This window comes from Panthera onca, chromosome B3 (genome assembly GCF_046562875.1).
Source record: "Panthera onca isolate mPanOnc1 chromosome B3, mPanOnc1 haplotype 2, whole genome shotgun sequence".
Lineage (NCBI taxonomy): Eukaryota > Metazoa > Chordata > Mammalia > Carnivora > Felidae > Panthera > Panthera onca.
Window position 1 is genome coordinate 64,003,199 of NC_138344.1, and position 13,251 is coordinate 64,016,449.

Consider the following 13,251-nt stretch of genomic DNA (forward strand, 5'->3'; position numbering starts at 1 on the left):
GAAGAATCACTGGTTATCTCAGCCCACAAGAATGCCTGCTATCTGACTTCTGCTGCCTCCCATGGCCCTCCCCACAGATGCTTTCATGTTTGTTGCTTCATCGATCAGACAGTAAACATCCCTGGCACAGGATCTTTGATGGATTGGATTAAAAGGAAAGTAAAAAAAATGGAACTTGTAAGAGCACAGAGATAGCATTTATACATTTATTTTGCTTCTCGGAAGAAAGGTAAGTCATGCAGACTTTGCAGAAACTACTACGGTAGTTAGTAGGGGCTATCAAATGAGTGTTGCCTACAGCAACCTATGCTAGTTTCGGAAGCAGGTTCTTTGCCCTTGCCAAACATCTTAGAAAAGCCAAAAATGGAGGGGCTAAAGCCAAGGTTTGGACTGATTCACCAATATTAAGTCACAGTGTTTAAAGGGAGTGATGGATAAGAACAGCAATACCATCCAGGCTCTGGAACCTGTGCCCATAGGTGTGGCATCAGAGGGACTCCCTGCTTTACACTGACTTCATACTTGTAAGGGGCAGGAACCTGGGACTACCTTTCTCACCATTATTTCCCCACTAGCTAATAAAGGATCTGGCACATATTTAGCGAATGAGTATTTCTTAAGTGAATCAAAAATGACAGAAAGATGTGATCTATGAGAAGGGAATATGTTAATATACTGAAAGTTAAGGAAAGGTAGAAGCCCCGCCATGTCTCCATGCATACAAGTGTACCCTTGAATTGTGGCTTAAATAAGAGTGACCTTTCTGATCCGTCCCAAAAGTAGAGCACAGGTGACCATTTCAAGCTTTTCTTTGGTGAAATTTAGGTCTAGCCCCTACTAGATCAGTTAAGTCTATTCAGAACATCAACTATTCAACCATTGTTTTTGTCTTAGCCCATGAGACCCTGGGAATTCCAATGAGCCCCATAAGGCTTTTGCCTTTCAACCTCAAAGAGAACTGAGAAAGTGGTAGTTGATCTTGTAAGTCATGTGGACCTGTACCAATGAATATTAACAAGCTGGCTTTTAGAGTGAGCCAAAGACAAATGATAGCTACCCACATATCTCTGCCTTGATTAAGATGTAGACTTTCTCTGCCATACCCTAGAACTTTTATAGTTGGTATTTTTTGCATTATAGGGAATTTGGGGCTCAAGAATTTCCAAGGATTTCCGGTGACCCATTTTTACACAAATGTCTTTGTCACTCACAGAAGGCATGGATCCCTGAAGCTGGCTAGTGATCTCAGCAGCCAGGTCTCTCAGGAAATTCCAGGTTACCCACAGGCATTTCAAGAGTCCTAGAAATTCTCTAATGGACTAACCCAAACACACACAGGGGCAGGATTTTAACACGGACAGATTGACCCAGAAAGCATGGGGTGGTATTTACTCTGTTGGGTCCCTTTGTGAGCTGAGGTTGCAGGAGTGTGGGGGGGGGGGGTGCCTCATGCAGTTTGGGGGGCCTTTCTTTGGTATACAGCAGCTGTTTCTGAGAATTTGGTTGGTGCTCTCCCATCTTCCAGGATCGCCACAAAGTGTTTTTAGTTGCTGTTTCTGAGCACAAAGCAGGCAGCAAGAGCCAGCAAGAATGTCTTGGCTCTTCTGGCCACAACTCCTGTGCTCCCTGACCCCAGCCTGAATGCATACCTGGGGAGGATGGTGTCTAGAGGGGAGGAGAGTGAGAGACAAGCTCCCTCACTGTTGGCTTCACCTCTAACCACAAGGAAATTTTCCACCACTTCCATTATTTCTGGCACAGAGCCACACCTTAGGAAGACAGACTTTCTGTTCAGAGAAGAGGAAAGATGGGGTCTGGGTTCTGGTGAGGCAGTTGAAGAGAAAAGGAGAGTGGGAAATCAAGAAGAGAGAAACAAAGGCAGAAAGGAAAGCAATTCATACTGGCCATTTGTGGGCAAGGCCGAACATCTGGGCAGGTCTCTGAATAGCAAAGTGTGTATAATGAAATTAGAGTTGTCTAGTTAATTATGAATCATGTTCAGTCAATATGCTTTGACTTAACAACACTATGATAGTAATCCCTTTAAATTCTGTGTCACTCAAAATAACTTCAATTTTCATGAGGGAGAAGAGCTGTGGAGCTCAAGGTTGCTTGATTCATTATTGAACAAAATCTGGATTTTTCCCCAAATAGCTCCATGATGCATTTCTTACCTCCTACTTCTAAAAATAATAAATAAACACACATATGAACACACTGCCTTGTAGATACCCAGACTGACTGTGGGTCTGATTGCTTCTACAACTTCATGGCTTTTTCTTCTATTCCAGAAAACACAGGAACGCAAAGGGTGAGGATTATTGATTATAGGAATAACTTGCAATCCTCTTTGATTTTTATTTTTCAAGAATCACCATTCACACACTTGGGTGCTAAGATTATTAACGGTTGAAAATTATTTGCAGTGCACCTCAGGAAAGATTGAGACATGCAGTTATGACTTAAGATCTAGTTCCTGGAGCTGATGGTTCCAGACGTTCCAAGCATGAAGATTATTGTTGCCTAGACACAGGGGACACAGTGAGACACTTTTCCCCAACCCCAAAAGGAACTGCTACATAAAGGAAATGATGCTATTTCAAGAGTTAAACTTTAAGATAAAATCATGGACTAAAGCAGATAGAAGGAAATTTCTGAGGCACTCTGTGCTTGGGAAAGAAAGGTAAGAAAAAGGATAGAGAAATATACAATGAAAGGAAGGGAAGAAGGGGATGCCAGTGTGCCAAACATTTCCCCAGACAGGAGGGGATAATAGTACATACATATATAATCACACAGGAGAGAGAAAAATGGAAAGTTGGCAAAACAAATTAGGGTATGGAAAATAGCTCCCTCGTGCCCTTGAAGAATTTAAAAAATGTCTTCAGATCGTGAGTGATCACTGTCTTTCCAAGGGTGAACCTCTATGGTTCTTCTCAATACACATCCTACCTTAAGATGTTTCTGGAAAAGACTACTAAGAACTTCAGGCATTAAGACAATTTCTCTATGTTTTTCATTAAAGATTCACTTTTAACGATTGACCTTTTACCTCTAAGATATACATTGTGGTTGCTTCTGTGAGTTTTTTCAAAGTTTTAAATTGAACCAAATTAAGTGTTATAACATAATGAAGTAATAAATCAGGATTTAAAATGTAAATCAATGCTAATTTTAGCATTTATTAACATTAAATAAGATTTTCTTTTACCTCTAACAGCTCTGTTTGCTATTTAATCTGGAGATTGTGGGATGCTCCCAGGCCTGCCCTTCCTTAACAGCCTAAGTCCTTTAGGAATCTGTTGGTTAGAATTTCCTAATCTACCCAAAGGCCAGCCCAAGCTTGGGTTAAAAGACTAGGAAGAAAAAAACGGGGTGGGGGGGGGGGGTGTTATTTAGCACTTAACACCACCTAGTGGAGCAAGGACCGAGCTTGAAGAATCCTGGCAAATTAAACCAACAAAAGGTGCTGGCGCCAGCTCAGTGGGCCAGGGGAATTTTTAAAATATAATTAGAGTCTGTCACCTTTTATCTTGGGTCAGTGGACACATTCGCCCCATTGAAAGCCCGTTTAATCATTCTCTCCATTCACTTGAATGTTAGAGAATTATTTGGTGGAGACAAGCTCAAATAATCAATTTAAATAAAAAGAAATGAGAGAAAAAATGGTTTTTAAACTCTTAGGACAATTTGTTAAAAATTCATAACCTAGTGATAATGATGGCTTCTTTCCTACTACAATCAGGGGTCCTCAGGCTCTCTCCTCAGCCCTCTGTAGTTCACTCTGTTCTCACCGCCTGTGAGACGTCACCTGCCAAGCACCACAGCTGTTGACGGCTCCAAGAGCGTGCCTTTCATCTATGGCCATGTTTCTCCACCAGGAAACACCAGAACAAAGCTCTATGAGGTCACCATCTAAGCACATCTTGCCTGTTTACCAATGTATCCCCAGTATCTACCATAGTAGCTCATACCAGGTATTCAATAAATATTCATTGGATGAATAAATGAATGACTATTCCTAGCTGTCTCTCACCAAGTTTGTTTGCCAAAGGTTTCCAGACTGAAACTCATAATCTTCACATTTTGCCCCCTGGTGTCATTCTAAAAGAACCCAAAATTTGCAGCTTGCAATCAGCTTATGTTCCCCTTCTCTGGGCCCTATACAGTGTCCTACCAACTTCTCCTTTAATGTGTCTGATTATCTCCTTTGTCTCCCTCCCAACAACCAAGGCCACAGTATATACCTCAAGCCTTTAATATAATAATAGTTCCCAGGGCACCTAGGGGGCTCAGTTGGTTAAGTGTTCAACTCTTGATTTCAGCTCGGGTCATGATCCCAAGGTCATGGGATAGAGTCCCTTGACATTCTTTCTCTCTCTCTCTCTCTCTCCCTCTGAGCCTCTCTCCACTCTTACTCTCTCTCTCTCAGAAAAAAAAAATACATAAGTCAATAACAATAATAATAATAATAGTTCCCCTTCTGATTTCCTATTTTCTCCAACAAAGTGATATTTTATCATGGTAGAGCTTCTTTACTTCCTAGCCTACAATAGCTTCATGTTTATGATCAGACCAAGCCCTGAAGCAGGACTATATCAAGGTGCAGGCATTGAATGACGCTTTTGACACTGATATGCTGTGAGACCCTGGGAAAGTTTCCTTTCCACCTTGAATTTTCATTGCCTCATCTGTAAGTTGTGAGGTTCGCAAAGGATGGTTTCTAAGGATAAGTTCACACTAAAATACTGCCATTGGTAACCTGCCAACACCATAACATCCTCCATTAATTTCACATTTCTCATCCATTTGAGCTATGTTCCAACCCCCACTCCATATAGACAAGTTACCTTGCACTCCTACCAGGCTTCCTGGTCTATACCAGTAGACTCAATTCCAGCACTTAATCTTGACTCACCTGACTTTTTCTCCATATAATACACTCCACGCCACCCCACCTCCAAACCAGTCCAAACCTGCATTTCCTTCAACGTCCAACTCAAGTCCAACCTCCATGAAACCTTCCCTAAGTCACCTGTCTACCTTAACATCCCTTTCATCCAAGCCCCTCTAGCAAAGTGTCACATTATCTCCCCAAGGCAGATACTCCAGGATGAGAAGTTCTCAGCAGGGAAATTACAGTGAATCTCCAAATGAAAGGGAGTGACAGTAGGTGCTAAATTTCTAAAAGCCTGTTCCTGAGATAAACATCTAAAACCAATTCTTGTTTATTTATATTTTGCTTTGAAGATACATGCATAAATGATATGGAGAAAAAATTTACCCTCGTGGTCATTAATGTGGAAGAATTTTCCTTTGCAAGAATAGTGTCTGTGTTTCAAGAGATAAGGGGGAGATTTTGAATGGAGGAAACTCCAGAGAATATGTTCAAGTAAAAATAGCTGGAGGGGCACCTGGGTGGCTCAGTCAGTTGAGCAACAGACTTTGGCTCAGGTCATGATCTCACAGTCCATGAGTTCGAGCCCCACATCGGGCTCTGTGCTGACAGCTGAGAGCCTGGAGCCTGCTTCATATTCTGTGTCTCCCTCTCTCTCTCTGCCCCTCCCCCAATCATGCTTTGTCTCTCTCTGTCTCAGAAATAAATAAACATTTTTAAAAAATTAAAGAAAAAAATATCTGGATCCCCAAACGCCCATTCAGGGGGGTATTTTCTATGAACTACGGGATTTTCATTTTGCTGAGCACTAGGAAGAGTGTAGTATTCCACTGTGACCGGACATCGAGTGGGTCGTTTCCTGTTGTCTAGAATTTTTGACATAGTCCCAAGGTGCGAACAGTAGAGAGGAGGTGGCCTCACATGCCAAAGAGAGATGCTCAATACCCACACAGGACTTACTAAAAAATAGGACCACTGACCCTGTGATTCCTGACCTCAATACATACCTGCTGCCTGTTGAAGAAAAGCACATAGGCATTTCTGAACACAGATATTAGGGCCTACTTCCGATCATAGATTTACAAGTATATAGTCCTGTTCGAGGAAAAAAATAAATCAGGTTGTTTGTCCTAAGCTACAGGCAGAATAGGATAGGATGGTGCTTAAAAATGAGGCCTTGGAATTATAGAGCCTGATTTCACATCATGGCTCTGCCTTTTACTGCCCAGAAAATCCCAGGGAACTTACTTCATCTTTCTGAGTCCATTTCTTCATCCTCAAAAATGCAGCTAATAACAGCACCTACTTCACAAGATTAACGGAATTAAAAGGATTAATTTTTAAAATTAGGATTAAAAGAAGGGATGCTTATGCCGTGTTAGCACAGAGCCCATCCCTTGGTCAATGAATGTGAGGTATTGTTATGTACCAGACATTCAACCAGCCAGCGGCAGAAATTTAGCTCAGGAAGGCCTTTTCTTCTTCATCTAGAACACAAATATTTATTCTTTAAATGAAAAATCCCTTTCCTGTTTCATAGGAGATTTTGCTTCCCAAGTAAACAACTATAAATCTCAAGTACACATCTGGATCGCAGTGGCTAATAGAGGGACCCAATAGAAAGCGTGCAAAAATTATGAAAAACCCGGTTTGCACAGATTCCCTAAAATTTTGCGGCTGATGGGGGCCCTCCAGTGGGAGAATCATCTGTTCAGTATTAAACTGTTTCCATTCTCTCAACAAGCATAGTTATCTTTTCATTTCTTCCAAACTATTGTGTGCAATGGTAAACAACAACAACAACAACCACCTTAGGAGACACAGAGAAAAAACTCTGAGTCAGGAAACTTAGGTTCCTACAGCTTTATTCTTAGGAAGGTGGTTGCTCTAAAAAGACAAAATTGGCTGTGCCGTTGATGATAACATCACTGAGTGCCTGCCTGTTCTGTTCAGCATCAAGGAACATTGAGTTACGCCCATTATATTTTTCCATGTTACCAATAACTCTCATTTTGCCTGGGTTAAAGCACATTCCTTTTGGTGCCTGGAATACACAGCCTCTTTTCTAACTTGACTGATCTTGCCACAGATGGTTACTGTGACCTTGGATGTCTCAGAGCCATGCTCAAACCATCTGAGCTAATTGGCTTAGACACTCTTAGGGATGATGCAGGGACCCCCACCTCTGGGATAACAACACCCTATTTCTAAAACGGTCTGTGGGAAATTTACAGGGTCATGGTCATGTCATTTATATGCAAATAGGAAAAGAAAATCCATTCCAGCAGGCTGCATTCTAACTACAAATACCAGAAGAAGTTATAAATACACAAGAGGAAAACCAAGCAGGCTGTTAGCATTATCTCAGAATTCCTAGGAAAGTGAGCCAGCTGCACCAGTGGTTACAAAGAGCTTGACAAAATCCTATGGCCCTTGGCATCAGATTTTTTTTTATGCTAATTTTGTAAATAGCAACTTTTGCCTTACATTTTCATGGTTAAACTAAGGACAGCATAACATATATGTTTTCCTTAGAAATCCATTTATATTGTAGTCACTTCTCTGTGCTGCTCTTAGAGCAGCAGGAAGCCGCAGATTGGTCTCCAGGCTTCCTCAAAAGTTTTTTCTGACGGCTTTCCTAACAACTGGAAGTTACTAGTAAACACTCCACTCACTCCCTCCTCCAAGTTCAGGTTCAGTGTGAAGTTCAGATCTGGTGACTTTAAAGCAGAGTTCATTGTCAGTCCATCATCATTTTTCATCCCTAGCTAATAGTTACTTTTTATTTTTATTTTTAAAGATTTCGTCTAGCTTGCAGATTTGAGCAATTGATTAGCCCCAGTAGGACAAGAATGAAGGCTTTAGCTCTTGACATTTCACCTGGGTTCTTGGAAAACCACCAGCAGCACAGAATGTGGGGTAAAAAATGGACCCACAGCACCATCTCCTGGTTCCATCTGGTGTGTTGCACTGAAAGAGAAAAGCGTCCGGGAACACCTGAAGGCTTCTGAGTGATTTTCAGGCCCTTAAAAAGTGCGCCAAGCCAGCACTGGTTATCATTGAACCATACCTCATATATGGAAGTATGAGTGTGGCCTTCCCAGAAATCCACAAAACATTGATTAGTGCCAATCCTAAAATCCATTAGCGTAGTGTAAACCCAGGTACACTAAAAACTGGCAAGGACATGCAAGTGTTAAAAGGGAAAATGGAAAAAAAGCCTGTGACAACTGGAGAAAACTTCCAGGAGAATAGTAGGAGGAGAACAGAGCATCAAATATGATCCTAAGCATTAAAAAAAAAAAAAAGGAATAAAGACAAGTGAAAAGTGGGATGTATGAAGGTGGCAACCAACATATTGATTTCTTTTTCTTTTTTAACATTTTTGAGAGAGGGAGAGAGAGAGAGAGGCAGAGCATGAATGGGGCAAGGTCAGAGAGAGGGAGACACAGAATCCAAAGCTGGCTCCAGGCTCTGTCAGCACAGACCCAGATGCGGGGCTCAAACTCATAGACCACAAGATCATGACCTGAGCCAAAGTCAGTCGCTCAACCCACTGAGCCACCCAGGTGCCCCAGTGATTTCTTTTTCTAATACCACTTAATAATACCTATTATATGTGCAATAAAATGAGGACACATAGGTAATCAATAGGTTGTTTGCATGAAATTATACTAAACATGCAAAAAGGATTAATCCAGATCTTACTTCGTGATGGTATATCTTACTCAAAGGAAATACCCTCCCAAATGGAAACAAACCAACCACACCTAACACACGGTGGCCACTCTCACCCCTGCATAACAAACCATTCCTTTTCTCCCGTAAATCAGAGCAGATTATGTAGGTAAGGGCATTCCTGAAACTGAAATGATGTGAGAGCATTAATACCTATCACTAATCTCCAGGAAATGTTACCTGCCAATCATATCGTCCCTGAAACAGTCATTTCTAAAACTGGCTTACATAGAACCTCTTGGAGAACTTATTATAGACAGATTTCCAGGTCCTACTCCCAGATCTGCTGTAACAGCATCTCTAGGGCTGGAACTCGAGAAACTGCTGGTTCAAAATGCTTCCCAGGTGATTCTAAGTGCAATCAGTCCATGAACTCACAACTGGGGCCCACATGGGGATCACAGCTGTATCTTATTGAAAAGGGAACACGGACCCAAAATCCTCAGTACTGTGTGGCTTACAAGAAACATGGCTTCGGCTCCAGATCATCCAAGGTAAACATTTTTTACTACAAAATCTTGCTTATAGTCAGCAAGTTTTCTTTCAGGTAGACCATTTTTTAATGAAGAAATGACGCAATTTGTATATAATCAGTGGCTGCTTTCTTCCCGTAACCTTTCCGTATGAACTATGAATCAGGATCATTGTAATGTTGATGGAGGTTTGAATCCAGGAAAAAAAAATATCTTGGATGATGGGGAGTGGAGTGCACAGTTACCCAAAGGAGAGACCCCTTCTGGCCCAAAAACTGTATAGATGATTCTGGAGCATTAATTGTGGTGCTGGGCTAGAAAGCTCTTTTGCAGCAAGGCTGGGGCTGGCAGATTAACTAAATGGACTTGCCGCAAATTTCTTGAAGCAAATTTGGAAGGAATGGATAAACGGCAGAGCTAAGGGGAAAAGTGAAAGGAGGCACGTTTCCTTCAAAATCCATGAATCCCCTTTCCAAGAAAGTCCACCTTTATCCCCTTGTTGAAATTACTCTATCCTACGCTTTGAGTTTTGCCTGTTCTCCTGTGCCTACCAGAGCCCACGTGTCACAGTATTAGAGCTGATTGGGTGATGTGCATCCCAATTCCCAGTCCAACAGAGTCTATGCCTCAGAGGACAGATCCACTCTCTCCCTTTGTGTGTCCTGATGCACCCAGAATAGGACTTGGGAAAGGTTGGCAATGTTAGCTGAATTTTGCAAAGAAGTTGATGACTGATTTGGTTAGGGAGCAAGAATGTGTTGCCACTGATGGTGTTGATCAGAACAGCACTTGGTTTTAAACAACAGGAACCAAAGTTCCTAATGATACAAATTCCAGGGGAGGTAACAGATGACCTTAGCAAGGTTGTCACCGGTACACTCAAGAATCTTTTCGGCTATGAGTTGTTAGCCATGACTTAGGCCTGTGAGCCTAGGACAGTCTCCTCTGGGCACGAGGCAGAGCAGGGGTTATGAGACATGCCAAAACCTGTAGATTTCCCACCATCTGTCTGAAATCTCACAACTTAACCTTCTGACAGTGAAAAAAGGAAGGGTGTACATAAAAGATGGGGGCTCTGTGAAGGTCCCAAGAAGGGCAGTGGAATAGACATTAAAATAGAAAATAGAAATCATCGGCTTTGGAAGTTAACTTGTGGTGATAGTCACAGAAGCTCCGTAGGTTCTGTTGAATGATCTACTAAGACTGTCTATGGTTCTGCGTTTACTCGTGCTGGTGTGGAGGAGGAGAGGAGCGTGAGGTCCCCTACAACTGGGAAACAGAGAAAGGATAAAACAGATGACAAGTTTTTATGGCCAGAAATCCTGTAGTTGTCTTCCTGTCGGTGAAAACATCTGAGTAACCTACATGTGTACCACTAGTCAATTTCACAGACTACCATTTTCATTTATCTTACTGTTTCTCTATGAAATCTCTGCTAAGCTGTAAGACATTTGCTTTTGTAATGTAATGTAATCAACCCATGAGCACATACCCTGAGCACCTACTGGTTTACCATGTGCGCTGTGGGTACAGAAGCTTTACAGAGGATGAGTTAATTCTTATCCTAGAGGGCCTTCATCCGTAACTAATGAGACACAGATTTATGAACCTATCAGTGAGTAAAAAACACACAGACTTACTGTGTGATGTAGTCAAAACAGGGCTATATACATAAGATAGACATCTAAAGAGCTTGTTAAAGGTAATTTTGAGTCACTATTTCAGAATGATATCATTTATTATATATCTGTACTATATAGGTTTGCCCTTCCCATGTCAAGCAAAGTTGATGTGTATACAAATTTAGATTTATACCAGATATAAAACAGGGAGAGGCAGTTCTGTTTATAAAATAAACATTCATTTTAAAAGAAGATTTCTTTTAGCTCCTTTGAAATTGTGAGCTCACGGTACAATGTGAAAGCAAGCTTTGGTGATTAAGAGCCCAGTCTCCAGAACCAGACAGCTGGGTTCAGTGTGAACTCTGTTAGTTTCTTGCTGTGTGACTTTAAGCAAGCGATGCAACATCTCTGTGCTTCAGTGCCTTCATGTGTAAAAAGGAAATAATAATAGTACATACCCCGAGGGAAGTTTCAAAGATTAAATGAGTTCATGTAGTTAAAGTTCTTGGCACTGTATCTTATCCTCATCTGCTGTGAAAAGCGGAACACAGCTTTTCAGGGCCAGGTGAGTGAGAATCATCTGGACTAAATAGAAAATTTGGTACTAGACAGAAACATATTTTCTCCAGAAAGATGACAACATATATGTTTATATCTCTTTTTTAAAAGCAAATAGAAGATATTTCTTTGGGAAATGCAAGAAGAGATCACAAGTGCTGATTATTAGATACATATTTTTCCCCTTTTGTCTCAATCTTACAGCAGATGTACTTCCTCTTTGACATCAAATTGATGACAAAATCTTGCCACCCACTTCAGAGTCAATCCTAACCAGCTAGAAAGGGAAGGAAATTTCCAGAGAAACCATGGAAATTGCATTTCTAATTAGATACGGAACTTCCTCCAGTCAGGAATGACAGTCTTCGAATTAGAAAGATAGACAGGTGGTTGGTAGATAACAAATTGCCCCTTAAGTAATTGATTCCGGATGATAAGTTTCTATCATTTCTCTACATAGAGAAACCATGCTTTCTGATCTTTCACAAGTTACCAGGAAACATTTGGTTGGAAAAAAAATGACAATAATAATTAATTCTTTTCATTGACATGAGGCCAATGTAAAACTAAATGTAAAGGGGCACCTAGGTGGCTCAGTTGGTTAAGCATCTGACTCTTGGTTTGGGCTCAGGTCATGGGATCGAGCCCCAAGTCTGGATGCACACTAACAGTGCTGAGCCTGCTTGCAATTCTCCCTCTGCACCTCCCCCGTGCTTTTGGTGTACTCTCTCTCAAAATAAATAAAATAAACTTTTAAAAAAACATATAAAACAAAACCAAAGGTAAAGACCAATTTAACAGAAATTCACAGGAAATGAAATACTGGTTCAGAGAATATTCTTATGTTCTGATATTGTCTGGGTTTAGTGTTCAAAAATAATGGCCCAAATAAGGCTAAATGTTTTCTTGGAACAGTGGGTGGAGTTCAAAATATAATACTTTCATAGATTTTTTTGAATATTGGTTCAAATCCAGTTTATTCTGTATTTTTATTTCTCTCCTTTGTACTTTGCTTGTAACTTTCAGTCTTTTGCTTGTAACTTTGTGTGTGTGTCTTATCCCAGCTAAGTTGTTTTTGAAGAACTGGTGGGGACCGAGTGTTCTGTCTTTATAAAATTTTGTATTTAGGGGCACCTGGGTGGCTCAGTCAGTTAAGCATCTGACTCTTGATTTAGGCTCAGGTCATGACCTCGGTTTGTGAGATAAAGCCCCTCATCAGGCTCTGTACTGACAGTATAGAGCCTGCTTGGGATTCTTTCTGTCCCTCTCTCTCTGCCCCTCCCATGCTTGTGGTCTCTCTCTGTCTCTCAAATAAACATTCTTTAAAATGTTTGTATTTACTTATAATAAAAATATAGAACAATGTGCAGACCATAAACCTACAACTCAATGAATTTTCACAAATGGAACACAACTGTGTAATCAGCACCCAGATCAAGAAACAACTTGCCTACAACTCAGAAGCACATTTCACGCCTCCTTCAAGTCATTATCCACTTCCCCAGAGTAACCTCTGTTCTGACTTTTAGCTACATACTTTTGTGTACAATTGACCATTGCTGTATATCAAACAACCACAAAACTTAAGTGGCACACAAAGTCAAGACTTCACGGTTCGCTCACTGGAAATGGTTGTAGAGGCAATTCTGCTCATCTTGGCTGGGCTCTCCCCCGTGTCTAGGGGTGGGGGACAGCTCTCCTCCAGAAGGCTAGCCTGGGCACAGCTGTGGTGATGGCAGAGGATAAAAGAACAAACAGAAACCTGCAAACTTCCTATTTAGGCAAGATAGGATCTGGCAGAGCCAGGATTAGCATGAGGCTAATAAAGTAAGTTGTGCAAGTTCAGGGTCGGCTCCCGTCTTCACTGAAAACTGACCATTTGTTCACTATGATAGTTTTGCATTAATTGTGATTTTTTTTAAACCTTTTTTTAAAAAACATTATTTTCCTTGACGGCTGAGGT